The sequence below is a fragment of the Meleagris gallopavo genome, chromosome 1, assembly GCF_000146605.3.
Source record: "Meleagris gallopavo isolate NT-WF06-2002-E0010 breed Aviagen turkey brand Nicholas breeding stock chromosome 1, Turkey_5.1, whole genome shotgun sequence".
In the NCBI taxonomy this organism is placed as follows: Eukaryota; Metazoa; Chordata; class Aves; order Galliformes; family Phasianidae; genus Meleagris; species Meleagris gallopavo.
In genome coordinates this window covers 70,429,391-70,434,954 of record NC_015011.2, presented here as the reverse complement: position 1 = coordinate 70,434,954, position 5,564 = coordinate 70,429,391, and positions in this window count along the sequence as shown.

Genomic DNA, 5,564 nt, shown 5'->3' with positions numbered 1-5,564 from the left:
TGTTTGCATGGAAATCCTTCTGGATTCCTATGAGTGTGCTTTAAGTGATTGGTAAAAAGGTCAAGCGGGTAAAATGTAATTCAATAAGGCAGCTTATTCCTCATACAACCAGTGAACATGGCACTCTTTTGCATATGCGGGACAAACCAAGCACCCTCTGGCATAATGTATTAATGGATTCTGCACCCAGGAGGTCATGGCTTTTTAAACAAGGGGCTTTTCAGACTGTTTGTTCAACATCATGGTGCAGTAAATACTCAGAAGATCCCAGCTGCGCTTTAAACAACTAAATAAACGACAGACATCAGACAGACTGGCCCCCAGCAGCTCCTGTTGCGTACGTGTCTGAATAGAAAGCAAGCTTTGAAATCTGAAGCTCTTTTTTGAAATCTGTAACCAATAAGATATCCTGTGCCATATTCTCCCTGCCTAGATGTCAGCAAATGTAATGATTTTGGTTTTGCTCACATCTCTGTGAAATAGGAATGTGTGTGCAAAATCAGTGTTGTTACCCAAGCATGCTTGCAAAGGGAATCATGTTCCCTCATCGTTCATTCTGGCTCCAGTTACAATAATAAAAAAGAGTAGAATTTGGCTCTTACTTTTGTGTCTGAAACGGCATCATAAAGTGATTCTCTTGTATTTTTCACAGATATGGCAGTCTGCAACCATAACTAGAGTAAAATAAGAAAGTAGTTAAGAGTGCCAACTTTCCTTAGCCATTTTTTAGAGTGGAGCCAAGCTTCAAGGGGAGTTATGTTTATTTATGCCACAGCCATGAATAGATGCAACTGAATTTATACACTTCTATTTTTGTCAACTGAGCGCTCATACTTCTCACAGAATATGCGAGTTTACCCATTTCTGATTTACTATCACATCACTATAATTCACTTACTTTGTCAATTATACACAAAAGTTAGGCAAAGTAGTAATAAGGGGTTTTTTGCAGTTTTCCTATGAAGACGTAGAGACTCTTTAAAATGGCAGTCTTTGAAAATGAATTACATTTACAGCAGAATCACATATCAGAGTAATTAAATGATAATCATAAAGACTCTTGCTCCCAGATCGCTCAATAAACTTGATTTCCTGTTTTTCCCTCATGTTTTGTCTGTAACTCTTCTGATACTTCAAGTATTTTCTAAACTGGGATTTAAGTCCTATCTGTTGATTTTTCTGCATAAGAAACTGCTTTCAATGCCAATACAAATGCCGAAGTCAGAAAACATGAAAAGACTGGACTGTGAGAAACATTCTTTCCATAATAAAGATCAATCCAACATTTCTACAGTTACTGAAGTTAAATTATTTTGCAATGCACTTGTGGAGATAGAGGAGGCAATGCAATGTTTATAATTGCATTGTCTATGAAGCTGCCCCTCAAATTACCAACCACAAACTGTTAGTTCCACAAATAAAGTGTAACAAGTGTATTTAATGGCAAAAACAACAAACTGAGAGAAAAAATACGTGTCTCCAATCATATAAGACACTAAATATAACCAAAATACTACTGTGCAATTAATTTTAAGGTTTAACTTTGTTATTTCATTTGCTAGGTAGCAAGAAATAAATTAGTATCATATAAAGTCTAATTTGAATTAAGAAATGTATTCATTAAGTAAAGGTTACTGTTCTACACAATAGAATATATTTGAAAGAAGTCAGATGCTCTAAGTAACTAGCAGTCCCCCTGATTGAAGTTTAAAGCTCCCCCATCAAGAAATACAACTAAGAGCTGCAGACAATTATCTGTGTGGCATCATAGAGAAGAGGCAGTTTTAAGAGACTGTCTTAAATATATACATATGTATAGAGACTATATATTATTCATGTACATGATCTGCTGTTTCTTCAAAAACGTCTACTCAAAAATTTGTACTTGGGCTACATTTTCAGCATAAAGTAAAGATGCTCTGCTGACATCACTAAAGCCATGCCGAGATACACTGACTGTAGGCTGAGTTCAAGCCCCATGAGCAGATATCAGTGGAAAACCTTCTAAGAGACACGGTGCACAATGAACAGGTTAGAGCAGGGTGACTCTGCACCAGACCAACAGCAGAAATTTAAAAGATTTAATGGAAGTGAATTTGGTTCTCAGGTTACTTCAAGGCTGGAGAACACAGATATCAAAAACTCTTACTTAAGAGCTAGATTTTTCACCTTATAATCAGCTTTTATACCTTCCACTTCCCTGGTTTTATACAAGAGTTTGTATTTTCATGTAATGTATAATGCATAACAGTATACCTGCATTCTCTGGACTCAGAAATTAATGGTAGAGAAGTACATATTCTGTTTTTGTTTGCCCATTCAACACCCTTGTCACAGCATTCTTCCATCGAAAGATCTGCAGAAATGAGAAAAGAAAGAAAAACACAACAATATATTTATTACAATCTTAATAAATAGCACCATATCTGTCAGTGTAAACAAAGAAGGATAGTTCATTTTCCCTCCCTAATCTATGCAGAAAACAGTGCACATATCCAGAAAGGCAGTCAAGGGCCCAATGAGACATGCTTTAATACCTTGCAATAAGCCCAAGGTACTCCTTCATCTGTGAAGTAAACTACAGTTTCCCTTGCCCTTCCAAATAAAGACACAGACCAAGGACTGATACTCCAGCAGAAAACAGTTCAGACAGAGATTGCGTAATAAAGAGGTATGTCCCATTGCATTTCTTTATTATCAAAGGTATCATAAGGAACCATCGAAATCCAAAAGAAAACAGGATAAATCAAATAACTGAGTGATACGAAAGATGAGTGACTCTCATTATAAAGTAATTTACAGAACTGTTTGTTTTTTTTCCTGAGGTTATCATCCAATTAATCTGTTTGACCCAAAACTATGTTTGTAATGCAAAAATACTGTACAGAGAGACAGAAAGTATACAGTTTTTTAATCACTTAACATATGAAAGAAAAATTATATGGAAATCAACTGATACCAACTCTGAAACTCAGAGCAAAAGCATACTTAAGATAATTATCCGTGCAGGGCATTATTTTTGCTGAAATCTCTAATTGAAGAAAACTAAATAATGAACTGACAATCACTACATGTTTGTTTCATATTCCAAGTGCAAAAGTTCACTGCACAGCAGGTGTATCAGAACTTGGAATAAAACATGAGTCACATTTTCCTATTAATTATTTTGCAGTCCACACACTGTACAGCTCCTTGTATAACAAATATGCAACCTTTGTTTCATCTATTTTTGACTAATTGACCTCATGGGTTGCACCCAGGAGTGCTGAGGTGGCTGGCTGATGTCACTGTGAAACTACTCTCGATTACCTTTGCTCTGAAAAAAGTTCCTGAAGAACGGGAGAAAAAACGTCCCTCCATCTTCAAAAAGGGCAAGAGAGAACATCGGGGAAAGTACAAATCTGCCAGTGTCATCTCACAACCTGGGAAGCTGATGGAGAGAATCCTCCTGGAAACCATTTCAGAACAGGAGGATATGAAAATGATTAAAGAAGTCCGCTTGGATTTATGAAGAGAAAAATCTGCTCAGTCAACCTCTAGGCCTTCTACAATGAGATGGCCACCCTAGTGGGTCAAGGGAAAGCAGTGGCTGCTGTTTAGATTTACTTCACTAAGGTTTTTGACACTGTCTCCTAATACTTCTGCAGAGACAAGGAGACAGCGTACAGGCTTTAAGAGGTTTTAAGAGTTCACAGTAAGGTGGACTGAAAACTGAACAGTTGGGTCAAGAGCACTGTGGTCAGTGACAAAAGTCCAGCTGGAGGCAAGTCACTAGTGGTGTACCTCAGGGCTCAATATTGATTTCAGGTCATCTTCACTAATGACTAGAACACTGGGGAAGAGTGTATCTTCGGAAAGTTCACAGATGATAGAAGACTAGAAGGAGTGGCTGATGCCCAAGATGCCATACAGAAGGAGCTCAGCGGGCTGAAGAACTTGGCAGTCAGGAACCTCGTGATATTCAACAAAGGGAAATGCAAAGTCCTGCATCTGAAGAGAAATAAAACCCCTCCACCAGTACACACTGGGGCCTGATAAACTATAAAATAGCTCTGCAGAGAAGGATATGAGTGTCCTGGTGGACACCAAGCTTCTTGTGAGCAAATACCATGACCATCAATGCTTCTGTGGCAATGGCAGTCAACACTACGACTTCCTGCAGAGCCTGGTAAAAACATCCATCTGCCTCCTCTGGTTCTCCCTGTACTAGTAATGAGGTTATTCTCCAAGTGTTCCTGCTGTCTGAGAGTTACAGCCTCCTTCCACCTGTCTGCAGATCCACCTCCTAACCTGTTGCTATCATTAAAATAAATCAGAATGTTATTTAACCTGTTCATGATCACACTTATTTTGACAAAGACCAGAAGGAACTTACATGAGTTCCTCAAGTGACAGACTTTCATTCACAGAGCAGTAAAGAGCAGCTGAAAGTCAGAAGATAACCCTCTCCAGTAACATAGTTGCTTTCAGAGAATAACCTGTATTCCTGATAAGTGATTATAATCTAACAATTCAAAACAAAAAGGAAAAGGTTAGATAAGATTTTAGGATGTATCTACTACTCCTACTGTGCAAATTTCTCAACCACTAAGAATAATTCTGCTATCTCTCTTTAGGAAAGATTAAATCAAAATGGAAAATGTGTGAAGAAAGGCTGGGAGGATGGTCAAGGGAATCAAAATCTAGGTATATGGGGAGAGGTTGGAAGAAAAAAAACAAAAACAAAAAAACAGACTATTTTAAGCCTAGATAAGTAAAGCTTGTGAAAGGATGTGGTTTCTGTCAACAAATATTACAGGGGTAAACAGTAATCAGAACGATGGGATCAAGTAAGCCAAATATTCTTTAATAAGAAAATCATTATATTTCTAAATGGAATTGCATTTAATGTTAGCTTATAAGAGAGCTTTGTACTCAATGACCCAGGTCATACTTCTAGCTTTACTTGCATATCCAAACTACTGATCAAAACTGTAACTCTGAAGTCCAGGCAATATTTCTCTTGAATTCTTCACTGTGCCCAAAATTTATGTCAGTGTCTGAAAGCTAATTGCAGCTTATAATGATGCAGGGAAAATCTGTCCTGTGAATAAATATCCGCCTGTGGTGAAAGACATACATTTGTGTCTGATCTTTTCTTTGGGAATAGGGGATCCTGTCTGCTGTTCTCTGTCTGCCAGTATACTGCTAACAAACATTTCATGCATTGAATTTCATACAATGTGTTACAAATAATTGTATTTTTTAGTGCTGTTGACTGCAATTAATCTTACTCATGCTGAAAAATGATACACATTTAACTGAAGTGCAGAGCTGGCTGCAGGCTTTTGCATGGCTTTGTACAAATGGGTCTTTAGCCAAATTCCTCTCCAGAAGGACAATCCCTGGCTCTGGACACAGATTCTTCCTCCCAGCTCTGGCAATACACCTCTACTCCAACCAAATAACTCAAGAATTCAAAGCAGGCCAAGCTAAGCAACTTCCTCTGTAGAAGTGTGTCCAGAAAAAGAAGGCTTTTGGATAGATTGTTGAGGCAGAACTGTGGTCCAATATCCCTTTTTTCT